The sequence below is a fragment of the Phyllobates terribilis genome, unplaced genomic scaffold (assembly GCF_046119375.1).
Source record: "Phyllobates terribilis strain yellow unplaced genomic scaffold, ASM4611937v1 Scaffold_729__1_contigs__length_748246, whole genome shotgun sequence".
Lineage (NCBI taxonomy): Eukaryota > Metazoa > Chordata > Amphibia > Anura > Dendrobatidae > Phyllobates > Phyllobates terribilis.
Genome location: NW_027363489.1, coordinates 546,685 through 573,281, shown reverse-complemented (window position 1 = coordinate 573,281; position 26,597 = coordinate 546,685). Strand labels below are relative to the sequence as shown.

The window sequence follows — 26,597 nt, the reverse complement described above, 5'->3', positions numbered from 1 at the left end:
GCAGCCAGCGTTCCATTGCCACATTCCGTCTACTGCAGGCGGGATACCTGGATGGCTGAATGTCACTGAGAAGCTCACAGAGACCGCCATAAGCAACAGTTTAAAAGAATGCCACAGACTAATCAACCAAACTTTTTGGGTTGGTTTCTCTTTTATAGTCTGCAGGCATTAAATGAAAGAAGTCAGTGTTCCAGCAGAGGGAGACAACGTTTCAGAAAAGGCATTGTAGCAAACCAAAAAAGAAATTTTAAGCGCAGCAGAGTAACCAGCTCACATACCTGTTAGCTCAGGTGAGTTTAAAAGGCTGCTGTTGATAACAAGGGCATTTGCTAAATAGATGGTGTGTGTGCAACAATATACTGAAAGGTCAATTATATTGTGCAGCTTATCTCACCACCTGTAGTTATTTAGGTGAAAGCTCCAAAATGCTTGCCTAATATGTCTGTTTATCCAAAAGGAAGTATAGAGGGAGAGCTAGATAGATAGCATTGCATTACATTACATTACATGGCAATGCAATGCACAGTTGCTGAAGTTGAACCAAAATGAGCTTGTCATCTGGCTTCTGCAACTTTTAACATGAAAAATCCAATGAGGAGAAGAAAAGCAAAGCCAAAGAGTCCATCCCAAAATCCGACAAACAAGCAAAATGAACAAAAAGCATTGAATTCAATTCTTTCTGATTTTAGAAACTGCATTAAAGAAGGGGTGCACCGGTCCTGGAGATACTGCAATACCAGGTCAATGCGTGGAGTGGACAGAGCAAGCTCTTTTTCCATCTCCCTGTTCTAAAAATCCATTTAATATATGGTCCCCAGATAGGGGACGTATCAGATATTAAACTGATAAGAACAGATACTACACTTGATCTTAGCCAAAAGGCCGAGAAGCGATAACCAGAATTGGTTTCCGACTACGGTGCCACCCAAGGATTCTGAAAAGTCCATTTGTGGAGATGGCCACCTGGACTCCCGTTAAGAAGACATGCTGTCAACCTCTAGATCCCTCACATGCCTGCACTTTTCGGCTTGCTGCTGCTGCAATCCACGCGTTTTAGATCTGCATAACTCCACCTCTTTTAGCACAGTACCCTCAACCCCCGGCTGTTCCCACCCGCCTCAACACCGTTGGAAGGGAGGAGAACCAGTTAAGGCGGGGGGGGGGTGGAACGAGCAGCTGTCTACCCTTAGCAGGAGGGTTGCTGATTAATTACCTCTCCTGCTGCTGCTGCTGCTGGCTGTCCAGCAGCAGACTGAAGGTGGCTGCTGCTGTGCGCAGGTATATAAAGGCTCAGAGCCTATTATGACACGCGCAGCCAGCGTTCCATTGCCACATTCCGTCTACTGCAGGCGGGATACCTGGATGGCTGAATGTCACTGAGAAGCTCACAGAGACCGCCATAAGCAACAGTTTAAAAGAATGCCACAGACTAATCAACCAAACTTTTTGGGTTGGTTTCTCTTTTATAGTCTGCAGGCATTAAATGAAAGAAGTCAGTGTTCCAGCAGAGGGAGACAACGTTTCAGAAAAGGCATTGTAGCAAACCAAAAAAGAAATTTTAAGCGCAGCAGAGTAACCAGCTCACATACCTGTTAGCTCAGGTGAGTTTAAAAGGCTGCTGTTGATAACAAGGGCATTTGCTAAATAGATGGTGTGTGTGCAACAATATACTGAAAGGTCAATTATATTGTGCAGCTTATCTCACCACCTGTAGTTATTTAGGTGAAAGCTCCAAAATGCTTGCCTAATATGTCTGTTTATCCAAAAGGAAGTATAGAGGGAGAGCTAGATAGATAGCATTGCATTACATTACATTACATGGCAATGCAATGCACAGTTGCTGAAGTTGAACCAAAATGAGCTTGTCATCTGGCTTCTGCAACTTTTAACATGAAAAATCCAATGAGGAGAAGAAAAGCAAAGCCAAAGAGTCCATCCCAAAATCCGACAAACAAGCAAAATGAACAAAAAGCATTGAATTCAATTCTTTCTGATTTTAGAAACTGCATTAAAGAAGGGGTGCACCGGTCCTGGAGATACTGCAATACCAGGTCAATGCGTGGAGTGGACAGAGCAAGCTCTTTTTCCATCTCCCTGTTCTAAAAATCCATTTAATATATGGTCCCCAGATAGGGGACGTATCAGATATTAAACTGATAAGAACAGATACTACACTTGATCTTAGCCAAAAGGCCGAGAAGCGATAACCAGAATTGGTTTCCGACTACGGTGCCACCCAAGGATTCTGAAAAGTCCATTTGTGGAGATGGCCACCTGGACTCCCGTTAAGAAGACATGCTGTCAACCTCTAGATCCCTCACATGCCTGCACTTTTCGGCTTGCTGCTGCTGCAATCCACGCGTTTTAGATCTGCATAACTCCACCTCTTTTAGCACAGTACCCTCAACCCCCGGCTGTTCCCACCCGCCTCAACACCGTTGGAAGGGAGGAGAACCAATTAAGGCGGGGGGGGGGGGTGGAACGAGCAGCTGTCTACCCTTAGCAGGAGGGTTGCTGATTAATTACCTCTCCTGCTGCTGCTGCTGGCTGTCCAGCAGCAGACTGAAGGTGGCTGCTGCTGTGCGCAGGTATATAAAGGCTCAGAGCCTATTATGACACGCGCAGCCAGCGTTCCATTGCCGCATTCCGTCTACTGCAGGCGGGATACCTGGATGGCTGAATGTCACTGAGAAGCTCACAGAGACCGCCATAAGCAACAGTTTAAAAGAATGCCACAGACTAATCAACCAAACTTTTTGGGTTGGTTTCTCTTTTATAGTCTGCAGGCATTAAATGAAAGAAGTCAGTGTTCCAGCAGAGGGAGACAACGTTTCAGAAAAGGCATTGTAGCAAACCAAAAAAGAAATTTTAAGCGCAGCAGAGTAACCAGCTCACATACCTGTTAGCTCAGGTGAGTTTAAAAGGCTGCTGTTGATAACAAGGGCATTTGCTAAATAGATGGTGTGTGTGCAACAATATACTGAAAGGTCAATTATATTGTGCAGCTTATCTCACCACCTGTAGTTATTTAGGTGAAAGCTCCAAAATGCTTGCCTAATATGTCTGTTTATCCAAAAGGAAGTATAGAGGGAGAGCTAGATAGATAGCATTGCATTACATTACATTACATGGCAATGCAATGCACAGTTGCTGAAGTTGAACCAAAATGAGCTTGTCATCTGGCTTCTGCAACTTTTAACATGAAAAATCCAATGAGGAGAAGAAAAGCAAAGCCAAAGAGTCCATCCCAAAATCCGACAAACAAGCAAAATGAACAAAAAGCATTGAATTCAATTCTTTCTGATTTTAGAAACTGCATTAAAGAAGGGGTGCACCGGTCCTGGAGATACTGCAATACCAGGTCAATGCGTGGAGTGGACAGAGCAAGCTCTTTTTCCATCTCCCTGTTCTAAAAATCCATTTAATATATGGTCCCCAGATAGGGGACATATCAGATATTAAACTGATAAGAACAGATACTACACTTGATCTTAGCCAAAAGGCCGAGAAGCGATAACCAGAATTGGTTTCCGACTACGGTGCCACCCAAGGATTCTGAAAAGTCCATTTGTGGAGATGGCCACCTGGACTCCCGTTAAGAAGACATGCTGTCAACCTCTAGATCCCTCACATGCCTGCACTTTTCGGCTTGCTGCTGCTGCAATCCACGCGTTTTAGATCTGCATAACTCCACCTCTTTTAGCACAGTACCCTCAACCCCCGGCTGTTCCCACCCGCCTCAACACCGTTGGAAGGGAGGAGAACCAATTAAGGCGGGGGGGGGGGGGGGGGGTGGAACGAGCAGCTGTCTACCCTTAGCAGGAGGGTTGCTGATTTATTACCTCTCCTGCTGCTGCTGCTGCTGGCTGTCCAGCAGCAGACTGAAGGTGGCTGCTGCTGTGCGCAGGTATATAAAGGCTCAGAGCCTATTATGACACGCGCAGCCAGCGTTCCATTGCCACATTCCGTCTACTGCAGGCGGGATACCTGGATGGCTGAATGTCACTGAGAAGCTCACAGAGACCGCCATAAGCAACAGTTTAAAAGAATGCCACAGACTAATCAACCAAACTTTTTGGGTTGGTTTCTCTTTTATAGTCTGCAGGCATTAAATGAAAGAAGTCAGTGTTCCAGCAGAGGGAGACAACGTTTCAGAAAAGGCATTGTAGCAAACCAAAAAAGAAATTTTAAGCGCAGCAGAGTAACCAGCTCACATACCTGTTAGCTCAGGTGAGTTTAAAAGGCTGCTGTTGATAACAAGGGCATTTGCTAAATAGATGGTGTGTGTGCAACAATATACTGAAAGGTCAATTATATTGTGCAGCTTATCTCACCACCTGTAGTTATTTAGGTGAAAGCTCCAAAATGCTTGCCTAATATGTCTGTTTATCCAAAAGGAAGTATAGAGGGAGAGCTAGATAGATAGCATTGCATTACATTACATTACATGGCAATGCAATGCACAGTTGCTGAAGTTGAACCAAAATGAGCTTGTCATCTGGCTTCTGCAACTTTTAACATGAAAAATCCAATGAGGAGAAGAAAAGCAAAGCCAAAGAGTCCATCCCAAAATCCGACAAACAAGCAAAATGAACAAAAAGCATTGAATTCAATTCTTTCTGATTTTAGAAACTGCATTAAAGAAGGGGTGCACCGGTCCTGGAGATACTGCAATACCAGGTCAATGCGTGGAGTGGACAGAGCAAGCTCTTTTTCCATCTCCCTGTTCTAAAAGCCATTTAATATATGGTCCCCAGATAGGGGACGTATCAGATATGAAACTGATAAGAACAGATACTACACTTGATCTTAGCCAAAAGGCCGAGAAGCGATAACCAGAATTGGTTTCCGACTACGGTGCCACCCAAGGATTCTGAAAAGTCCATTTGTGGAGATGGCCACCTGGACTCCCGTTAGGAAGACATGCTGTCAACCTCTAGATCCCTCACATGCCTGCACTTTTCGGCTTGCTGCTGCTGCAATCCACGCGTTTTAGATCTGCATAACTCCACCTCTTTTAGCACAGTACCCTCAACCCCCGGCTGTTCCCACCCGCCTCAACACCGTTGGCAGGGAGGAGAACCAATTAAGGCGGGGGGGGGGGGGGTGGAACGAGCAGCTGTCTACCCTTAGCAGGAGGGTTGCTGATTTATTACCTCTCCTGCTGCTGCTGCTGCTGGCTGTCCAGCAGCAGACTGAAGGTGGCTGCTGCTGTGCGCAGGTATATAAAGGCTCAGAGCCTATTATGACACGCGCAGCCAGCGTTCCATTGCCACATTCCGTCTACTGCAGGCGGGATACCTGGATGGCTGAATGTCACTGAGAAGCTCACAGAGACCGCCATAAGCAACAGTTTAAAAGAATGCCACAGACTAATCAACCAAACTTTTTGGGTTGGTTTCTCTTTTATAGTCTGCAGGCATTAAATGAAAGAAGTCAGTGTTCCAGCAGAGGGAGACAACGTTTCAGAAAAGGCATTGTAGCAAACCAAAAAAGAAATTTTAAGCGCAGCAGAGTAACCAGCTCACATACCTGTTAGCTCAGGTGAGTTTAAAAGGCTGCTGTTGATAACAAGGGCATTTGCTAAATAGATGGTGTGTGTGCAACAATATACTGAAAGGTCAATTATATTGTGCAGCTTATCTCACCACCTGTAGTTATTTAGGTGAAAGCTCCAAAATGCTTGCCTAATATGTCTGTTTATCCAAAAGGAAGTATAGAGGGAGAGCTAGATAGATAGCATTGCATTACATTACATTACATGGCAATGCAATGCACAGTTGCTGAAGTTGAACCAAAATGAGCTTGTCATCTGGCTTCTGCAACTTTTAACATGAAAAATCCAATGAGGAGAAGAAAAGCAAAGCCAAAGAGTCCATCCCAAAATCCGACAAACAAGCAAAATGAACAAAAAGCATTGAATTCAATTCTTTCTGATTTTAGAAACTGCATTAAAGAAGGGGTGCACCGGTCCTGGAGATACTGCAATACCAGGTCAATGCGTGGAGTGGACAGAGCAAGCTCTTTTTCCATCTCCCTGTTCTAAAAATCCATTTAATATATGGTCCCCAGATAGGGGACGTATCAGATATTAAACTGATAAGAACAGATACTACACTTGATCTTAGCCAAAAGGCCGAGAAGCGATAACCAGAATTGGTTTCCGACTACGGTGCCACCCAAGGATTCTGAAAAGTCCATTTGTGGAGATGGCCACCTGGACTCCCGTTAAGAAGACATGCTGTCAACCTCTAGATCCCTCACATGCCTGCACTTTTCGGCTTGCTGCTGCTGCAATCCACGCGTTTTAGATCTGCATAACTCCACCTCTTTTAGCACAGTACCCTCAACCCCCGGCTGTTCCCACCCGCCTCAACACCGTTGGAAGGGAGGAGAACCAATTAAGGCGGGGGGGGGGGGGTGGAACGAGCAGCTGTCTACCCTTAGCAGGAGGGTTGCTGATTAATTACCTCTCCTGCTGCTGCTGCTGCTGGCTGTCCAGCAGCAGACTGAAGGTGGCTGCTGCTGTGCGCAGGTATATAAAGGCTCAGAGCCTATTATGACACGCGCAGCCAGCGTTCCATTGCCACATTCCGTCTACTGCAGGCGGGATACCTGGATGGCTGAATGTCACTGAGAAGCTCACAGAGACCGCCATAAGCAACAGTTTAAAAGAATGCCACAGACTAATCAACCAAACTTTTTGGGTTGGTTTCTCTTTTATAGTCTGCAGGCATTAAATGAAAGAAGTCAGTGTTCCAGCAGAGGGAGACAACGTTTCAGAAAAGGCATTGTAGCAAACCAAAAAAGAAATTTTAAGCGCAGCAGAGTAACCAGCTCACATACCTGTTAGCTCAGGTGAGTTTAAAAGGCTGCTGTTGATAACAAGGGCATTTGCTAAATAGATGGTGTGTGTGCAACAATATACTGAAAGGTCAATTATATTGTGCAGCTTATCTCACCACCTGTAGTTATTTAGGTGAAAGCTCCAAAATGCTTGCCTAATATGTCTGTTTATCCAAAAGGAAGTATAGAGGGAGAGCTAGATAGATAGCATTGCATTACATTACATTACATGGCAATGCAATGCACAGTTGCTGAAGTTGAACCAAAATGAGCTTGTCATCTGGCTTCTGCAACTTTTAGCATGAAAAATCCAATGAGGAGAAGAAAAGCAAAGCCAAAGAGTCCATCCCAAAATCCGACAAACAAGCAAAATGAACAAAAAGCATTGAATTCAATTCTTTCTGATTTTAGAAACTGCATTAAAGAAGGGGTGCACCGGTCCTGGAGATACTGCAATACCAGGTCAATGCGTGGAGTGGACAGAGCAAGCTCTTTTTCCATCTCCCTGTTCTAAAAATCCATTTAATATATGGTCCCCAGATAGGGGACGTATCAGATATTAAACTGATAAGAACAGATACTACACTTGATCTTAGCCAAAAGGCCGAGAAGCGATAACCAGAATTGGTTTCCGACTACGGTGCCACCCAAGGATTCTGAAAAGTCCATTTGTGGAGATGGCCACCTGGACTCCCGTTAAGAAGACATGCTGTCAACCTCTAGATCCCTCACATGCCTGCACTTTTCGGCTTGCTGCTGCTGCAATCAACGCGTTTTAGATCTGCATAACTCCACCTCTTTTAGCACAGTACCCTCAACCCCCGGCTGTTCCCACCCGCCTCAACACCGTTGGAAGGGAGGAGTACCAATTAAGGCGGGGGGGGGTGGAACGAGCAGCTGTCTACCCTTAGCAGGAGGGTTGCTGATTAATTACCTCTCCTGCTGCTGCTGCTGCTGGCTGTCCAGCAGCAGACTGAAGGTGGCTGCTGCTGTGCGCATGTATATAAAGGCTCAGAGCCTATTATGACACGCGCAGCCAGCGTTCCATTGCCACATTCCGTCTACTGCAGGCGGGATACCTGGATGGCTGAATGTCACTGAGAAGCTCACAGAGACCGCCATAAGCAACAGTTTAAAAGAATGCCACAGACTAATCAACCAAACTTTTTGGGTTGGTTTCTCTTTTATAGTCTGCAGGCATTAAATGAAAGAAGTCAGTGTTCCAGCAGAGGGAGACAACGTTTCAGAAAAGGCATTGTAGCAAACCAAAAAAGAAATTTTAAGCGCAGCAGAGTAACCAGCTCACATACCTGTTAGCTCAGGTGAGTTTAAAAGGCTGCTGTTGATAACAAGGGCATTTGCTAAATAGATGGTGTGTGTGCAACAATATACTGAAAGGTCAATTATATTGTGCAGCTTATCTCACCACCTGTAGTTATTTAGGTGAAAGCTCCAAAATGCTTGCCTAATATGTCTGTTTATCCAAAAGGAAGTATAGAGGGAGAGCTAGATAGATAGCATTGCATTACATTACATTACATGGCAATGCAATGCACAGTTGCTGAAGTTGAACCAAAATGAGCTGGTCATCTGGCTTCTGCAACTTTTAACATGAAAAATCCAATGAGGAGAAGAAAAGCAAAGCCAAAGAGTCCATCCCAAAATCCAACAAACAAGCAAAATGAACAAAAAGCATTGAATTCAATTCTTTCTGATTTTAGAAACTGCATTAAAGAAGGGGTGCACCGGTCCTGGAGATACTGCAATACCAGGTCAATGCGTGGAGTGGACAGAGCAAGCTCTTTTTCCATCTCCCTGTTCTAAAAATCCATTTAATATATGGTCCCCAGATAGGGGACGTATCAGATATTAAACTGATAAGAACAGATACTACACTTGATCTTAGCCAAAAGGCCGAGAAGCGATAACCAGAATTGGTTTCCGACTACGGTGCCACCCAAGGATTCTGAAAAGTCCATTTGTGGAGATGGCCACCTGGACTCCCGTTAAGAAGACATGCTGTCAACCTCTAGATCCCTCACATGCCTGCACTTTTCGGCTTGCTGCTGCTGCAATCCACGCGTTTTAGATCTGCATAACTCCACCTCTTTTAGCACAGTACCCTCAACCCCCGGCTGTTCCCACCCGCCTCAACACCGTTGGAAGGGAGGAGAACCAATTAAGGCGGGGGGGGGGGTGGAACGAGCAGCTGTCTACCCTTAGCAGGAGGGTTGCTGATTAATTACCTCTCCTGCTGCTGCTGCTGCTGGCTGTCCAGCAGCAGACTGAAGGTGGCTGCTGCTGTGCGCAGGTATATAAAGGCTCAGAGCCTATTATGACACGCGCAGCCAGCGTTCCATTGCCACATTCCGTCTACTGCAGGCGGGATACCTGGATGGCTGAATGTCACTGAGAAGCTCACAGAGACCGCCATAAGCAACAGTTTAAAAGAATGACACAGACTAATCAACCAAACTTTTTGGGTTGGTTTCTCTTTTATAGTCTGCAGGCATTAAATGAAAGAAGTCAGTGTTCCAGCAGAGGGAGACAACGTTTCAGAAAAGGCATTGTAGCAAACCAAAAAAGAAATTTTAAGCGCAGCAGAGTAACCAGCTCACATACCTGTTAGCTCAGGTGAGTTTAAAAGGCTGCTGTTGATAACAAGGGCATTTGCTAAATAGATGGTGTGTGTGCAACAATATACTGAAAGGTCAATTATATTGTGCAGCTTATCTCACCACCTGTAGTTATTTAGGTGAAAGCTCCAAAATGCTTGCCTAATATGTCTGTTTATCCAAAAGGAAGTATAGAGGGAGAGCTAGATAGATAGCATTGCATTACATTACATTACATGGCAATGCAATGCACAGTTGCTGCAGTTGAACCAAAATGAGCTTGTCATCTGGCTTCTGCAACTTTTAACATGAAAAATCCAATGAGGAGAAGAAAAGCAAAGCCAAAGAGTCCATCCCAAAATCCGACAAACAAGCAAAATGAACAAAAAGCATTGAATTCAATTCTTTCTGATTTTAGAAACTGCATTAAAGAAGGGGTGCACCGGTCCTGGAGATACTGCAATACCAGGTCAATGCGTGGAGTGGACAGAGCAAGCTCTTTTTCCATCTCCCTGTTCTAAAAATCCATTTAATATATGTTCCCCAGATAGGGGACGTATCAGATATTAAACTGATAAGAACAGAATTTTTTTTTTTTTATTGAATATATCTTTTATTAGCACAAAAAAATAAGTTAACAGACAGTGTACAGTGCCGCAGCCCAGTACACACAGAATTCTACATCATATTTACATAGCATGAGGATACGACGCACTAACTAGACACATCACACCCCTATGCTACACAAAACACTCAATCTGAAAGAAAAAGCATGTCAATCAATACAGTACGACGAACCGTGAAAAGGGATGGGGATTGGGAAAAAGGGGATGGGGAGGGGAAAATCACAGGCCCGAAGCTTTATTGAAAGACAAGACACATAAGGGGAGAGGGGGAGGAGGGGTTTAGTCCTCATCCTCGTCCTCCGTACTGTCCACGATGGAATAGTCTCTGAGCAGGCTGTGGATCAGCCTGCGGCAGTCCTGGATGGACATCCTCTCCCTCCTCAAGATGAGCCGGTTCCTGGCGACCCAAACGGCATCCTTGAAGCAGTTCATAAGGCGCCAAGCCTCCTGGATGGCTCCGACGGTATGAACCCCAGGGAAGAGTCCGTAAAACACAGAATGGTGCGATAGGCTCGCCCTGGGGACAGAGTTCCTCAGGTCGTCCTAAAGGGCAGTCAACAGGCGCTGTGCAAATCCGCAGTCCCAAAAAGTGTGCAAAGATGTTTCCTCCACGAAGGGGCATCTTTGGCAGTACCGGGTCTTGCACAGGTTCCGGGCATGCATGAATGACCGGACGGGCAGTCCGCCCTGAATCGCCATCCACGACAAGTCCTTGTGCCCGTTGGTCAGCCTGTCAGACGACACATTTGTCCACACAGTCTCCAGCGTGTCCTGGTGAAGTCCTGTGATGTTCTCCACGTCATCCTTGGCTCTGATGAGCTTGTGGATAGTTTTGGGCTTCCACAAGTCGGGCTTGAGTCCCTCCAGTTGATGTTCCCCCACAAATCGAACGACGTCTCCGTAGAACCATGGCGTCGTCCAGTTGTAGGGGAAGGAGCTGTCCCACTTGTCCCAGCCGAGTCGCCTCCAAAGAGGAAGCAGGAAGAAGCGAGACATGGACCTGCCCGCGGAGCCATTCTTGACTTGCAAAGTCCGGCGGACACAATCACACACAAAAGAGGATCGCAGGAGGGTGGGGATATCTGGAACGCCCTTCCCACCCTTGCGAGGCTCCTTGTACATGACGGCCCGCCTGACTCTGTCCATCTTGGATCCCCAGACAAAGTGAAACACTGTCCTGGTAATGGCCCTGCACACAGTGACGTGTGGGGGCCAGGCCTGCGCCGTGTACTGCAAGACGGGCAGGACCTCATTACGCAGGACGAGTGCCTTACCCTCACAAGTAAGGTGTCTGAGGCTCCAGAGTCCGATCCGTTGCTTCACCTTGGCCAAGCGTTCTTGCCAGGACTTGAGGGCCGCTCCTTCCTTCCCGAACCAGACTCCCAGCACCTTGAGGAAATCCGGTTGAATGTTGAAGGGGAAGGGGGCGGAGGAGGCCGGCTGCCAATCCCCGAAGAGCATGGCTTCCGACTTCCTACAGTTGACTTTGGCCCCTGAAGCCCGGCCGAACCTCTCACACGTCTGGACGAGGGCGTCGACTGAACCACGATCAGCGCAGAAGACGGTGACGTCGTCCATGTAGAGCGAGCACTTGACCTCGTGTCGTCCCGGACCCGGTGCGGTGATCCCTCTGATCTCTCCATTCTGCCGGATAGCCTCTGCGAAGAGTTCTATAACACAAACAAAAAGAAGAGGTGATAGAGGGCAGCCTTGTCTGACCCCAGAGAGGACAGGGAAGGGGTCAGTCTTCCAGCCGTTCACCAACACCGAGCTGTGGATATCAAAATACATCAGACGGACATACGAACAAAACATGTTACCCAAACCTAACCGGTGCAGAGCTCGGCCCATGAACTCGTGGGAAACCCGGTCGAAGGCCTTCTCCTGATCCAAGGAGACCAGGGCCGCGTGTGCGCGGCGGACCTTGATGTACTCGACCGTGTCCCGCACGAGAGCGAGGCTGTCTGCGATGCGACGTCCAGGGATGCCGCAGGTCTGGTCCGGGTGGATAATCCGTCCGATGACCGTCTTAAGTCGTGTCGCCATCGTCTTGGCCAGGATCTTGTAGTCCACGTTGAGCAGAGTGATGGGACGCCAATTCCTCAGGTCGCACCTCTCTCCCTTCCGCTTGTACAGGATCGTGACCATTCCTTCCCTCAAAGATGGAGGCATTCTACCCTCCACCACCATCTCCTCGTACAGGTCCAACAGGTCCGGACAGATGAGGTCTCCCAGCGCTACATAGAGCTCCGCTGGAAGACCATCACTGCCCGGGGTCCTGCCGATCCTAAAGGATTTAGCGGCAGAGAGCAATTCGCCCACCATCAGAGGTTTGTCCAAGGCTGCCGTGCCTGCAGGATCAAGATGGTTAGTGATACCTGACAGGAACTTATCAGCAGCGTCGGGGTCGGTAGTCTTGTGGGAGTAGAGTTCGCTGTAGAAGTCGCTGACGACCCTCATCACGTCCTCCTTCCCACGTCGCATGTTTCCGCTCTCGTCTCGCAGCTCGTTCAGGGGCGTGTGACCGGCATGAAGTTTCCTGAAAAAGAATGAGTTACATTTCTCACCCTTCTCCAGATTCTCCACTTTGGAACGGAAGACGATTCGCTTGGACTCCTCCTCAAAGTGCCTTTTCAGGCTCTTCTTGGTCTCCTCCAGCTCCTCCCTCACGTCCCAGCCGCAGTGAAGAAGGTCCTGCAGCGACCGCAGCTCGCGCTGCAGCCCTCTGAAGTCCCTCCTCTTCTCACACGCCTGTTGTCGACCCTTGGCCTGAAAGAAACAGCGAAACTCAAGTTTAACATATTCCCACCAATCAGAGACTGTTTGGAAGCTACCCTTGTAGGACTGCCACATTGCGTAGGCTGCTCTCAGCTCCTCCACGACTTCATCCTGAGCCAGCAGAGCACAATTCAGCTTCCAGGAGCCGGGGCCGGACGGAAAACCGTCGCCGAGGACACCTTGTAAGTGAATGGCTCTGTGGTCGGAGAAGAAGCAGGGGACCATCGAGTGCCTACTCTGCCTGACTGCCCGAGAGGTGAACACAAAGTCAATCCTGGAGCGGAGTGAGCCATCGGGTCGGCTCCACGAATAGTTTGTGGAGCCTCTCCCCATGGAGCCCACCACGTCCTGAAGAGAGGCCTCGGTTACCATCTCGATGAGCAGCTTGGACGTGATGTCCAACTTGGCAGATGTGCCAGAACTACGACCATCCTCCTCGATGGGGCAGTTGAAATCCCCGGCCATCACTAAGGTCCTGGTGGTGGCAAGCTGAAGCCGCAGGGTCTGGAAAAGCTCCAAACGCTCATTCTTCAGTGGGGACGCATACACGTTGATGAACCTGACAGGTTCTCCCGCCCAGTTGCCATCTACAACAAGAGCCCTGCCGCAGATGAGCTCCTGGACGGACTCAAGCGTGAATGCGCCCCCCCTGATCAGAATTGCGACCCCCGCAGACTTGCAGTCACCCCCACCGGACCAGTAGGATGGACCGTGGGACCACTCCCTGGCCAGATGTTTGAAGGACCTAGAGGAGGGAAGGGAACATTCCTGCAACATATAAACATCACACAACTGGGAAGTAAGGAAGGCATAAATAGTCTGACGTCTGAACTTGTCCTTGATGCTCCTGACATTAATGGAAAATAAGTTAATATTAGCCATCATGTAGGGAAAAAAGAAAAAGTTAGCGCAGGCAATACACCTTAGTTACCACTCCGGTCGGGTGGTCCCTCGTCGGTGTTGACTGCTGGTGACGGGATCACCAGCAGGCCCTCTTCCTCCATCTGGTCAAGCAGCGCGGCCTCGATCTCGGCGACCACCAGTTCCTCCTCTTCTGGCTCGGCCACCAGGGTCTCAACCATGTGCTCCATCTCTTCTGGCTCAGGGAGGGTATCCTCCTTTTCGCCTACGAAATCCAGAATCTTCTTTTTGGAGGATTCAGTAGCAGGGCTGTCCTCCACCTTCCTCTTTCCCCGAGTTGGAACTGGGGAGACAAGAAGGGGAAAATCCTCCTCGGAATAGATAGCGGCAGGTGGAGGAAAGGTTAATTCCACCGCTACCATGGTCTGGGGAGGGAGAGTGGCTGCCGGGGCAGGGGAAAGGACACCTGCTGAGGAGTAGGGGAAGGAGGAAGAGGAAGTGGAATCCTCAGCAGGGGTGGCCGGGGTGGGGGGGGATTGGACAGGGGTGGCAGGGGGAGGGATCGAGAGAGGGGTGACAGAACTCTTACCCTCCTTTGACTTTTTCTTCTGCTTCGGAGCTGCTGGGACCGTCGCTGCGGCTTTGGCCACCGACTCCTTGACCGCTTTGGCCTTGGTCGTCTCGGCCTTGGCCGCTGGGGCCTTGGTCGTCGCGTCCTTGACCTTCACAGGCCTGGTCGTCGGGGCCTTGTCCTCCGGAGCAGGGGTCGTCGCAACCACCGATGCCCAGGATCTCTCACGCTTGGGGCAATCCTTGTACAGATGAGCCGCCAGCCCACACAGGTTGCAGGACGTCTTCTTCGGGCAGTCCTTCGAGCTGTGTCCCGTCACTCGACAAATCCTGCAGGCATCCTCCTTGCAGTTCTTCATCTCGTGGCCGTTCTTGCCGCATCTCCTGCAGTTCCGCGGCATGTCCGGGTAATAGATGAGGCCGTAGGAGTTGCCCAGGGAGAATGTCGGGGGCAGGTGCCGAAGTCCGTCTGAGTACGCCAGGTCCCTGTGAAGTCTAACGGTCACCGACCACTTACCTGTCCAGAAGCCGAGTCCATTCAGGATGTGAGAGGGTTCCTTCACAACCAAACAGAAGCGTCTCAGGAAGGTACAGATGTCTTGGCCTGGGGTGTGCGGGTTGCGCATGGAGACCGTGATCCTCCTTTCGTCCCTCTGGATAGGGCAGCTACCTGTAAAGGCAGAGAAAGAATTATCCGGTCCTTTTGCGCTTACCATTTCCCAGAACCTCCTGCAGGTGTTCACAGTGGCGAAGGTGACGAAGAAGATCCCCGTCAAGAAGGTCTGGATGCTGAGGGTGTCCGACCTGGAGAAGCCTCGATCCAGCAGCATCTTCTGGCAGAACACGTCCGAGGACATGTCCGGCACCCTCCCATCCACTTCCTTCAGCTTCAGGGCCACCGTCTGCCGCATCCATGGCTCCAGGGCTGGAGCTTCGTGGCGGGGCTTCTGGGGTCCCTTCTGCTGGCCATTCGTGGAGGCAGAGTCCTTGGGGTCAGAATCGGCTCCTGGCTGGGCCCTCCTGGCTGTCCCCGGCTCCAGGCTCTTCTTTTCGGCCTTCCTCGCAGCGCTTGCCATGGCTTTCCTCCTGCAGTTACTTCTTGGAGCTGGATCTGGAACTCTTCCCGGAATGGGTGGAGCTATGCAGATTCTTCTCCCGTCGTGTTCTGGACAAATTCCCCGAAAGGTCTTTGTCTCGATGATTTTCTTCCTCGAAGATTCCACAGGACAGCCCAATTCTTCTCCGAGTCTTCGTCTTCTTCTGGATTCTTTAGAGCTTCTTCCTCCCACCGATATCCGCCTTCCTTCTCCGATGTCAGCTGGGCTCCGAAGCTCTTCTCCTTCTGAGTTCGATCGCTCTCGTCAAGTGTAGATCGTAGCTCTTGTGTTCTTAAAAGAACAGATACTACACTTGATCTTAGCCAAAAGGCCGAGAAGCGATAACCAGAATTGGTTTCCGACTACGGTGCCACCCAAGGATTCTGAAAAGTCCATTTGTGGAGATGGCCACCTGGACTCCCGTTAAGAAGACATGCTGTCAACCTCTAGATCCCTCACATGCCTGCACTTTTCGGCTTGCTGCTGCTGCAATCCACGCGTTTTAGATCTGCATAACTCCACCTCTTTTAGCACAGTACCCTCAACCCCCGGCTGTTCCCACCCGCCTCAACACCGTTGGAAGGGAGGAGAACCAATTAAGGCGGTGGGGGGGGTGGAACGAGCAGCTGTCTACCCTTAGCAGGAGGGTTGCTGATTAATTACCTCTCCTGCTGCTGCTGCTGCTGGCTGTCCAGCAGCAGACTGAAGGTGGCTACTGCTGTGCGCAGGTATATAAAGGCTCAGAGCCTATTATGACACGCGCAGCCAGCGTTCCATTGCCACATTCCCTCTACTGCAGGCGGGATACCTGGATGGCTGAATGTCACTGAGAAGCTCACAGAGACCGCCATAAGCAACAGTTTAAAAGAATGCCACAGACTAATCAACCAAACTTTTTGGGTTGGTTTCTCTTTTATAGTCTGCAGGCATTAAATGAAAGAAGTCAGTGTTCCAGCAGAGGGAGACAACGTTTCAGAAAAGGCATTGTAGCAAACCAAAAAGAAATTTTAAGCGCAGCAGAGTAACCAGCTCACATACCTGTTAGCTCAGGTGAGTTTAAAAGGCTGCTGTTGATAACAAGGGCATTTGCTAAATAGATGGTGTGTGTGCAACAATATACTGAAAGGTCAATTATATTGTGCAGCTTATCTCACCACCTGTAGTTATTTAGGTGAAAGCTCCAAAATGCTTGCCTAATATGTCTGTTTATCCAAAAGGAAGTATAGAGGGAGAGCTAGATAGATAGCATTGCATTACATTACATTACATGGCAATGCAATGCACAGTTGCTGAAGTTGAACCAAAATGAGCTTGTCATCTGGCTTCTGCAACTTTTAACATGAAAAATCCAATGAGGAGAAGAAAAGCAAAGCCAAAGAGTCCATCCCAAAATCCGACAAACAAGCAAAATGAACAAAAAGCATTGAATTCAATTCTTTCTGATTTTAGAAACTGCATTAAAGAAGGGGTGCACCGGTCCTGGAGATACTGCAATACCAGGTCAATGCGTGGAGTGGACAGAGCAAGCTCTTTTTCCATCTCCCTGTTCTAAAAATCCATTTAATATATGGTCCCCAGATAGGGGACGTATCAGATATTAAACTGATAAGAACAGATACTACACTTGATCTTAGCCAAAAGGCCGAGAAGCGATAACCAGAATTGGTTTCCGACTACGGTGCCACCCAAGGATTCTGAAAAGTCCATTTGTGGAGATGGCCACCTGGACTCCCGTTAAGAAGACATGCTGTCAACCTCTAGATCCCTCACATGCCTGCACTTTTCGGCTTGCTGCTGCTGCAATCCACGCGTTTTAGATCTGCATAACTCCACCTCTTTTAGCACAGTACCCTCAACCCCCGGCTGTTCCCACCCGCCTCAACACCGTTGGAAGGGAGGAGAACCAATTAAGGCGGGGGGGGGGTGGAACGAGCAGCTGTCTACCCTTAGCAGGAGGGTTGCTGATTAATTACCTCTCCTGCTGCTGCTGCTGCTGGCTGTCCAGCAGCAGACTGAAGGTGGCTGCTGCTGTGCGCAGGTATATAAAGGCTCAGAGCCTATTATGACACGCGCAGCCAGCGTTCCATTGCCACATTCCGTCTACTGCAGGCGGGATACCTGGATGGCTGAATTTCACTGAGAAGCTCACAGAGACCGCCATAAGCAACAGTTTAAAAGAATGCCACAGACTAATCAACCAAACTTTTTGGGTTGGTTTCTCTTTTATAGTCTGCAGGCATTAAATGAAAGAAGTCAGTGTTCCAGCAGAGGGAGACAACGTTTCAGAAAAGGCATTGTAGCAAACCAAAAAAGAAATTTTAAGCGCAGCAGAGTAACCAGCTCACATACCTGTTAGCTCAGGTGAGTTTAAAAGGCTGCTGTTGATAACAAGGGCATTTGCTAAATAGATGGTGTGTGTGCAACAATATACTGAAAGGTCAATTATATTGTGCAGCTTATCTCACCACCTGTAGTTATTTAGGTGAAAGCTCCAAAATGCTTGCCTAATATGTCTGTTTATCCAAAAGGAAGTATAGAGGGAGAGCTAGATAGATAGCATTGCATTACATTACATTACATGGCAATGCAATGCACAGTTGCTGAAGTTGAACCAAAATGAGCTTGTCATCTGGCTTCTGCAACTTTTAACATGAAAAATCCAATGAGGAGAAGAAAAGCAAAGCCAAAGAGTCCATCCCAAAATCCGACAAACAAGCAAAATGAACAAAAAGCATTGAATTCAATTCTTTCTGATTTTAGAAACTGCATTAAAGAAGGGGTGCACCGGTCCTGGAGATACTGCAATACCAGGTCAATGCGTGGAGTGGACAGAGCAAGCTCTTTTTCCATCTCCCTGTTCTAAAAATCCATTTAATATATGGTTCCCAGATAGGGGACGTATCAGATATTAAACTGATAAGAACAGATACTACACTTGATCTTAGCCAAAAGGCCGAGAAGCGATAACCAGAATTGGTTTCCGACTACGGTGCCACCCAAGGATTCTGAAAAGTCCATTTGTGGAGATGGCCACCTGGACTCCCGTTAAGAAGACATGCTGTCAACCTCTAGATCCCTCACATGCCTGCACTTTTCGGCTTGCTGCTGCTGCAATCCACGCGTTTTAGATCTGCATAACTCCACCTCTTTTAGCACAGTACCCTCAACCCCCGGCTGTTCCCACCCGCCTCAACACCGTTGGAAGGGAGGAGAACCAATTAAGGCGGGGGGGGGGTGGAACGAGCAGCTGTCTACCCTTAGCAGGAGGGTTGCTGATTAATTACCTCTCCTGCTGCTGCTGCTGCTGGCTGTCCAGCAGCAGACTGAAGGTGGCTGCTGCTGTGCGCAGGTATATAAAGGCTCAGAGCCTATTATGACACGCGCAGCCAGCGTTCCATTGCCACATTCCGTCTACTGCAGGCGGGATACCTGGATGGCTGAATGTCACTGAGAAGCTCACAGAGACCGCCATAAGCAACAGTTTAAAAGAATGCCACAGACTAATCAACCAAACTTTTTGGGTTGGTTTCTCTTTTATAGTCTGCAGGCATTAAATGAAAGAAGTCAGTGTTCCAGCAGAGGGAGACAACGTTTCAGAAAAGGCATTGTAGCAAACCAAAAAAGAAATTTTAAGCGCAGCAGAGTAACCAGCTCACATACCTGTTAGCTCAGGTGAGTTTAAAAGGCTGCTGTTGATAACAAGGGCATTTGCTAAATAAATGGTGTGTGTGCAACAATATACTGAAAGGTCAATTATATTGTGCAGCTTATCTCACCACCTGTAGTTATTTAGGTGAAAGCTCCAAAATGCTTGCCTAATATGTCTGTTTATCCAAAAGGAAGTATAGAGGGAGAGCTAGATAGATAGCATTGCATTACATTACATTACATGGCAATGCAATGCACAGTTGCTGAAGTTGAACCAAAATGAGCTTGTCATCTGGCTTCTGCAACTTTTAACATGAAAAATCCAATGAGGAGAAGAAAAGCAAAGCCAAAGAGTCCATCCCAAAATCCGACAAACAAGCAAAATGAACAAAAAGCATTGAATTCAATTCTTTCTGATTTTAGAAACTGCATTAAAGAAGGGGTGCACCGGTCCTGGAGATACTGCAATACCAGGTCAATGCGTGGAGTGGACAGAGCAAGCTCTTTTTCCATCTCCCTGTTCTAAAAATCCATTTAATATATGGTCCCCAGATAGGGGACCTATCAGATATTAAACTGATAAGAACAGATACTACACTTGATCTTAGCCAAAAGGCCGAGAAGCGATAACCAGAATTGGTTTCCAACTACGGTGCCACCCAAGGATTCTGAAAAGTCCATTTGTGGAGATGGCCACCTGGACTCCCGTTAAGAAGACATGCTGTCAACCTCTAGATCCCTCACATGCCTGCACTTTTCGGCTTGCTGCTGCTGCAATCCACGCGTTTTAGATCTGCATAACTCCACCTCTTTTAGCACAGTACCCTCAACCCCCGGCTGTTCCCACCCGCCTCAACACCGTTGGAAGGGAGGAGAACCAATTAAGGCGGGGGGGGGGGGTGGAACGAGCAGCTGTCTACCCTTAGCAGGAGGGTTGCTGATTAATTACCTCTCCTGCTGCTGCTGCTGCTGGCTGTCCAGCAGCAGACTGAAGGTGGCTGCTGCTGTGCGCAGGTATATAAAGGCTCAGAGCCTATTATGACACGCGCAGCCAGCGTTCCATTGCCACATTCCGTCTACTGCAGGCGGGATACCTGGATGGCTGAATGTCACTGAGAAGCTCACAGAGACCGCCATAAGCAACAGTTTAAAAGAATGCCACAGACTAATCAACCAAACTTTTTGGGTTGGTTTCTCTTTTATAGTCTGCAGGCATTAAATGAAAGAAGTCAGTGTTCCAGCAGAGGGAGACAACGTTTCAGAAAAGGCATTGTAGCAAACCAAAAAAGAAATTTTAAGCGCAGCAGAGTAACCAGCTCACATACCTGTTAGCTCAGGTGAGTTTAAAAGGCTGCTGTTGATAACAAGGGCATTTGCTAAATAGATGGTGTGTGTGCAACAATATACTGAAAGGTCAATTATATTGTGCAGCTTATCTCACCACCTGTAGTTATTTAGGTGAAAGCTCCAAAATGCTTGCCTAATATGTCTGTTTATCCAAAAGGAAGTATAGAGGGAGAGCTAGATAGATAGCATTGCATTACATTACATTACATGGCAATGCAATGCACAGTTGCTGAAGTTGAACCAAAATGAGCTTGTCATCTGGCTTCTGCAACTTTTAACATGAAAAATCCAATGAGGAGAAGAAAAGCAAAGCCAAAGAGTCCATCCCAAAATCCGACAAACAAGCAAAATGAACAAAAAGCATTGAATTCAATTCTTTCTGATTTTAGAAACTGCATTAAAGAAGGGGTGCACCGGTCCTGGAGATACTGCAATACCAGGTCAATGCGTGGAGTGGACAGAGCAAGCTCTTTTTCCATCTCCCTGTTCTAAAAATCCATTTAATATATGGTCCCCAGATAGGGGACGTATCAGATATTAAACTGATAAGAACAGATACTACACTTGATCTTAGCCAAAAGGCCGAGAAGCGATAACCAGAATTGGTTTCCGACTACGGTGCCACCCAAGGATTCTGAAAAGTCCATTTGTGGAGATGGCCACCTGGACTCCCGTTAAGAAGACATGCTGTCAACCTCTAGATCCCTCACATGCCTGCACTTTTCGGCTTGCTGCTGCTGCAATCCACGCGTTTTAGATCTGCATAACTCCACCTCTTTTAGCACAGTACCCTCAACCCCCGGCTGTTCCCACCCGCCTCAACACCGTTGGAAGGGAGGAGAACCAATTAAGGCGGGGGGGGGGTGGAACGAGCAGCTGTCTACCCTTAGCAGGAGGGTTGCTGATTAATTACCTCTCCTGCTGCTGCTGCTGCTGGCTGTCCAGCAGCAGACTGAAGGTGGCTGCTGCTGTGCGCAGGTATATAAAGGCTCAGAGCCTATTATGACACGCGCAGCCAGCGTTCCATTGCCACATTCCGTCTACTGCAGGCGGGATACCTGGATGGCTGAATGTCACTGAGAAGCTCACAGAGACCGCCATAAGCAACAGTTTAAAAGAATGCCACAGACTAATCAACCAAACTTTTTGGGTTGGTTTCTCTTTTATAGTCTGCAGGCATTAAATGAAAGAAGTCAGTGTTCCAGCAGAGGGAGACAACGTTTCAGAAAAGGCATTGTAGCAAACCAAAAAAGAAATTTTAAGCGCAGCAGAGTAACCAGCTCACATACCTGTTAGCTCAGGTGAGTTTAAAAGGCTGCTGTTGATAACAAGGGCATTTGCTAAATAGATGGTGTGTGTGCAACAATATACTGAAAGGTCAATTATATTGTGCAGCTTATCTCACCACCTGTAGTTATTTAGGTGAAAGCTCCAAAATGCTTGCCTAATATGTCTGTTTATCCAAAAGGAAGTATAGAGGGAGAGCTAGATAGATAGCATTGCATTACATTACATTACATGGCAATGCAATGCACAGTTGCTGAAGTTGAACCAAAATGAGCTTGTCATCTGGCTTCTGCAACTTTTAACATGAAAAATCCAATGAGGAGAAGAAAAGCAAAGCCAAAGAGTCCATCCCAAAATCCGACAAACAAGCAAAATGAACAAAAAGCATTGAATTCAATTCTTTCTGATTTTAGAAACTGCATTAAAGAAGGGGTGCACCGGTCCTGGAGATACTGCAATACCAGGTCAATGCGTGGAGTGGACAGAGCAAGCTCTTTTTCCATCTCCCTGTTCTAAAAATCCATTTAATATATGGTCCCCAGATAGGGGACGTATCAGATATTAAACTGATAAGAACAGATACTACACTTGATCTTAGCCAAAAGGCCGAGAAGCGATAACCAGAATTGGTTTCCGACTACGGTGCCACCCAAGGATTCTGAAAAGTCCATTTGTGGAGATGGCCACCTGGACTCCCGTTAAGAAGACATGCTGTCAACCTCTAGATCCCTCACATGCCTGCACTTTTCGGCTTGCTGCTGCTGCAATCCACGCGTTTTAGATCTGCATAACTCCACATCTTTTAGCACAGTACCCTCAACCCCCGGCTGTTCCCACCCGCCTCAACACCGTTGGAAGGGAGGAGAACCAATTAAGGCGGGGGGGGGGGTGGAACGAGCAGCTGTCTACCCTTAGCAGGAGGGTTGCTGATTAATTACCTCTCCTGCTGCTGCTGCTGCTGGCTGTCCAGCAGCAGACTGAAGGTGGCTGCTGCTGTGCGCAGGTATATAAAGGCTCAGAGCCTATTATGACACGCGCAGCCAGCGTTCCATTGCCACATTCCGTCTACTGCAGGCGGGATACCTGGATGGCTGAATGTCACTGAGAAGCTCACAGAGACCGCCATAAGCAACAGTTTAAAAGAATGCCACAGACTAATCAACCAAACTTTTTGGGTTGGTTTCTCTTTTATAGTCTGCAGGCATTAAATGAAAGAAGTCAGTGTTCCAGCAGAGGGAGACAACGTTTCAGAAAAGGCATTGTAGCAAACCAAAAAAGAAATTTTAAGCGCAGCAGAGTAACCAGCTCACATACCTGTTAGCTCAGGTGAGTTTAAAAGGCTGCTGTTGATAACAAGGGCATTTGCTAAATAGATGGTGTGTGTGCAACAATATACTGAAAGGTCAATTATATTGTGCAGCTTATCTCACCACCTGTAGTTATTTAGGTGAAAGCTCCAAAATGCTTGCCTAATATGTCTGTTTATCCAAAAGGAAGTATAGAGGGAGAGCTAGATAGATAGCATTGCATTACATTACATTACATGGCAATGCAATGCACAGTTGCTGAAGTTGAACCAAAATGAGCTTGTCATCTGGCTTCTGCAACTTTTAACATAAAAAATCCAATGAGGAGAAGAAAAGCAAAGCCAAAGAGTCCATCCCAAAATCCGACAAACAAGCAAAATGAACAAAAAGCATTGAATTCAATTCTTTCTGATTTTAGAAACTGCATTAAAGAAGGGGTGCACCGGTCCTGGAGATACTGCAATACCAGGTCAATGCGTGGAGTGGACAGAGCAAGCTCTTTTTCCATCTCCCTGTTCTAAAAATCCATTTAATATATGGTCCCCAGATAGGGGACGTATCAGATATTAAACTGATAAGAACAGATACTACACTTGATCTTAGCCAAAAGGCCGAGAAGCGATAACCAGAATTGGTTTCCGACTACGGTGCCACCCAAGGATTCTGAAAAGTCCATTTGTGGAGATGGCCACCTGGACTCCCGTTAAGAAGACATGCTGTCAACCTCTAGATCCCTCACATGCCTGCACTTTTCGGCTTGCTGCTGCTGCAATCCACGCGTTTTAGATCTGCATAACTCCACCTCTTTTAGCACAGTACCCTCAACCCCCGGCTGTTCCCACCCGCCTCAACACCGTTGGAAGGGAGGAGAACCAATTAAGGCGGGGGGGGGGGGTGGAACGAGCAGCTGTCTACCCTTAGCAGGAGGGTTGCTGATTAATTACCTCTCCTGCTGCTGCTGCTGCTGGCTGTCCAGCAGCAGACTGAAGGTGGCTGCTGCTGTGCGCAGGTATATAAAGGCTCAGAGCCTATTATGACACGCGCAGCCAGCGTTCCATTGCCACATTCCGTCTACTGCAGGCGGGATACCTGGATGGCTGAATGTCACTGAGAAGCTCACAGAGACCGCCATAAGCAACAGTTTAAAAGAATGCCACAGACTAATCAACCAAACTTTTTGGGTTGGTTTCTCTTTTATAGTCTGCAGGCATTAAATGAAAGAAGTCAGTGTTCCAGCAGAGGGAGACAACGTTTCAGAAAAGGCATTGTAGCAAACCAAAAAAGAAATTTTAAGCGCAGCAGAGTAACCAGCTCACATACCTGTTAGCTCAGGTGAGTTTAAAAGGCTGCTGTTGATAACAAGGGCATTTGCTAAATAGATGGTGTGTGTGCAACAATATACTGAAAGGTCAATTATATTGTGCAGCTTATCTCACCACCTGTAGTTATTTAGGTGAAAGCTCCAAAATGCTTGCCTAATATGTCTGTTTATCCAAAAGGAAGTATAGAGGGAGAGCTAGATAGATAGCATTGCATTACATTACATTACATGGCAATGCAATGCACAGTTGCTGAAGTTGAACCAAAATGAGCTTGTCATCTGGCTTCTGCAACTTTTAACATGAAAAATCCAATGAGGAGAAGAAAAGCAAAGCCAAAGAGTCCATCCCAAAATCCGACAAACAAGCAAAATGAACAAAAAGCATTGAATTCAATTCTTTCTGATTTTAGAAACTGCATTAAAGAAGGGGTGCACCGGTCCTGGAGATACTGCAATACCAGGTCAATGCGTGGAGTGGACAGAGCAAGCTCTTTTTCCATCTCCCTGTTCTAAAAATCCATTTAATATATGGTCCCCAGATAGGGGACGTATCAGATATTAAACTGATAAGAACAGATACTACACTTGATCTTAGCCAAAAGGCCGAGAAGCGATAACCAGAATTGGTTTCCGACTACGGTGCCACCCAAGGATTCTGAAAAGTCCATTTGTGGAGATGGCCACCTGGACTCCCGTTAAGAAGACATGCTGTCAACCTCTAGATCCCTCACATGCCTGCACTTTTCGGCTTGCTGCTGCTGCAATCCACGCGTTTTAGATCTGCATAACTCCACCTCTTTTAGCACAGTACCCTCAACCCCCGGCTGTTCCCACCCGCCTCAACACCGTTGGAAGGGAGGAGAACCAATTAAGGCGGGGGTGGCGGTGGAACGAGCAGCTGTCTACCCTTAGCAGGAGGGTTGCTGATTAATTACCTCTCCTGCTGCTGCTGCTGGCTGTCCAGCAGCAGACTGAAGGTGGCTGCTGCTGTGCGCAGGTATATAAAGGCTCAGAGCCTATTATGACACGCGCAGCCAGCGTTCCATTGCCACATTCCGTCTACTGCAGGCGGGATACCTGGATGGCTGAATGTCACTGAGAAGCTCACAGAGACCGCCATAAGCAACAGTTTAAAAGAATGCCACAGACTAATCAACCAAACTTTTTGGGTTGGTTTCTCTTTTATAGTCTGCAGGCATTAAATGAAAGAAGTCAGTGTTCCAGCAGAGGGAGACAACGTTTCAGAAAAGGCATTGTAGCAAACCAAAAAAGAAATTTTAAGCGCAGCAGAGTAACCAGCTCACATACCTGTTAGCTCAGGTGAGTTTAAAAGGCTGCTGTTGATAACAAGGGCATTTGCTAAATAGATGGTGTGTGTGCAACAATATACTGAAAGGTCAATTATATTGTGCAGCTTATCTCACCACCTGTAGTTATTTAGGTGAAAGCTCCAAAATGCTTGCCTAATATGTCTGTTTATCCAAAAGGAAGTATAGAGGGAGAGCTAGATAGATAGCATTGCATTACATTACATTACATGGCAATGCAATGCACAGTTGCTGAAGTTGAACCAAAATGAGCTTGTCATCTGGCTTCTGCAACTTTTAACATGAAAAATCCAATGAGGAGAAGAAAAGCAAAGCCAAAGAGTCCATCCCAAAATCCAACAAACAAGCAAAATGAACAAAAAGCATTGAATTCAATTCTTTCTGATTTTAGAAACTGCATTAAAGAAGGGGTGCACCGGTCCTGGAGATACTGCAATACCAGGTCAATGCGTGGAGTGGACAGAGCAAGCTCTTTTTCCATCTCCCTGTTCTAAAAATCCATTTAATATATGGTCCCCAGATAGGGGACGTATCAGATATTAAACTGATAAGAACAGATACTACACTTGATCTTAGCCAAAAGGCCGAGAAGCGATAACCAGAATTGGTTTCCGACTACGGTGCCACCCAAGGATTCTGAAAAGTCCATTTGTGGAGATGGCCACCTGGACTCCCGTTAAGAAGACATGCTGTCAACCTCTAGATCCCTCACATGCCTGCACTTTTCGGCTTGCTGCTGCTGCAATCCACGCGTTTTAGATCTGCATAACTCCACCTCTTTTAGCACAGTACCCTCAACCCCCGGCTGTTCCCACCCGCCTCAACACCGTTGGAAGGGAGGAGAACCAATTAAGGCGGGGGGGGGGGTGGAACGAGCAGCTGTCTACCCTTAGCAGGAAGGTTGCTGATTAATTACCTCTCCTGCTGCTGCTGCTGCTGGCTGTCCAGCAGCAGACTGAAGGTTGC

At 47.5% G+C, this 26,597-nt stretch overlaps 15 non-coding genes and 2 pseudogenes across 15 annotated transcripts; all 17 read right to left on the bottom strand.

The window, feature by feature from the left end:
- Positions 1-703: 703 nt before the first annotated feature.
- Positions 704-894, bottom strand: LOC141237134 (U2 spliceosomal RNA). The gene has a single exon (XR_012302695.1). It is a non-coding gene; the product is annotated as a U2 spliceosomal RNA (small nuclear RNA).
- A 1,120-nt stretch (positions 895-2,014) lies between these two features.
- LOC141237133 (U2 spliceosomal RNA) lies at positions 2,015-2,205 on the bottom strand. The gene has a single exon (XR_012302694.1). It is a non-coding gene; the product is annotated as a U2 spliceosomal RNA (small nuclear RNA).
- A 1,119-nt stretch (positions 2,206-3,324) lies between these two features.
- Positions 3,325-3,515, bottom strand: LOC141236918 (U2 spliceosomal RNA). The gene has a single exon (XR_012302487.1). It is a non-coding gene; the product is annotated as a U2 spliceosomal RNA (small nuclear RNA).
- Positions 3,516-4,643: 1,128 nt separating this feature from the next.
- LOC141237373 (U2 spliceosomal RNA) lies at positions 4,644-4,833 on the bottom strand. Its single transcript, XR_012302927.1, has one exon. It is a non-coding gene; the product is annotated as a U2 spliceosomal RNA (small nuclear RNA).
- Positions 4,834-5,957: 1,124 nt separating this feature from the next.
- LOC141237132 (U2 spliceosomal RNA) lies at positions 5,958-6,148 on the bottom strand. The gene has a single exon (XR_012302693.1). It is a non-coding gene; the product is annotated as a U2 spliceosomal RNA (small nuclear RNA).
- Positions 6,149-7,271: 1,123 nt separating this feature from the next.
- LOC141237131 (U2 spliceosomal RNA) lies at positions 7,272-7,462 on the bottom strand. The gene has a single exon (XR_012302692.1). It is a non-coding gene; the product is annotated as a U2 spliceosomal RNA (small nuclear RNA).
- Positions 7,463-8,581: 1,119 nt separating this feature from the next.
- Positions 8,582-8,772, bottom strand: LOC141237130 (U2 spliceosomal RNA). Its single transcript, XR_012302691.1, has one exon. It is a non-coding gene; the product is annotated as a U2 spliceosomal RNA (small nuclear RNA).
- Positions 8,773-9,893: 1,121 nt separating this feature from the next.
- Positions 9,894-10,094, bottom strand: LOC141236847 (U2 spliceosomal RNA; annotated as a pseudogene).
- Positions 10,095-15,638: 5,544 nt separating this feature from the next.
- On the bottom strand, positions 15,639-15,736 carry LOC141236857 (U2 spliceosomal RNA; annotated as a pseudogene).
- A 1,120-nt stretch (positions 15,737-16,856) lies between these two features.
- On the bottom strand, positions 16,857-17,047 carry LOC141237129 (U2 spliceosomal RNA). The gene has a single exon (XR_012302690.1). It is a non-coding gene; the product is annotated as a U2 spliceosomal RNA (small nuclear RNA).
- Positions 17,048-18,167: 1,120 nt separating this feature from the next.
- On the bottom strand, positions 18,168-18,358 carry LOC141237311 (U2 spliceosomal RNA). Its single transcript, XR_012302867.1, has one exon. It is a non-coding gene; the product is annotated as a U2 spliceosomal RNA (small nuclear RNA).
- Positions 18,359-19,478: 1,120 nt separating this feature from the next.
- LOC141237260 (U2 spliceosomal RNA) lies at positions 19,479-19,669 on the bottom strand. Its single transcript, XR_012302816.1, has one exon. It is a non-coding gene; the product is annotated as a U2 spliceosomal RNA (small nuclear RNA).
- Positions 19,670-20,791: 1,122 nt separating this feature from the next.
- Positions 20,792-20,982, bottom strand: LOC141237128 (U2 spliceosomal RNA). Its single transcript, XR_012302689.1, has one exon. It is a non-coding gene; the product is annotated as a U2 spliceosomal RNA (small nuclear RNA).
- A 1,120-nt stretch (positions 20,983-22,102) lies between these two features.
- LOC141237127 (U2 spliceosomal RNA) lies at positions 22,103-22,293 on the bottom strand. Its single transcript, XR_012302688.1, has one exon. It is a non-coding gene; the product is annotated as a U2 spliceosomal RNA (small nuclear RNA).
- A 1,121-nt stretch (positions 22,294-23,414) lies between these two features.
- LOC141237125 (U2 spliceosomal RNA) lies at positions 23,415-23,605 on the bottom strand. The gene has a single exon (XR_012302686.1). It is a non-coding gene; the product is annotated as a U2 spliceosomal RNA (small nuclear RNA).
- A 1,122-nt stretch (positions 23,606-24,727) lies between these two features.
- On the bottom strand, positions 24,728-24,918 carry LOC141237124 (U2 spliceosomal RNA). Its single transcript, XR_012302685.1, has one exon. It is a non-coding gene; the product is annotated as a U2 spliceosomal RNA (small nuclear RNA).
- Positions 24,919-26,036: 1,118 nt separating this feature from the next.
- On the bottom strand, positions 26,037-26,227 carry LOC141237123 (U2 spliceosomal RNA). The gene has a single exon (XR_012302684.1). It is a non-coding gene; the product is annotated as a U2 spliceosomal RNA (small nuclear RNA).
- Positions 26,228-26,597: the final 370 nt, after the last annotated feature.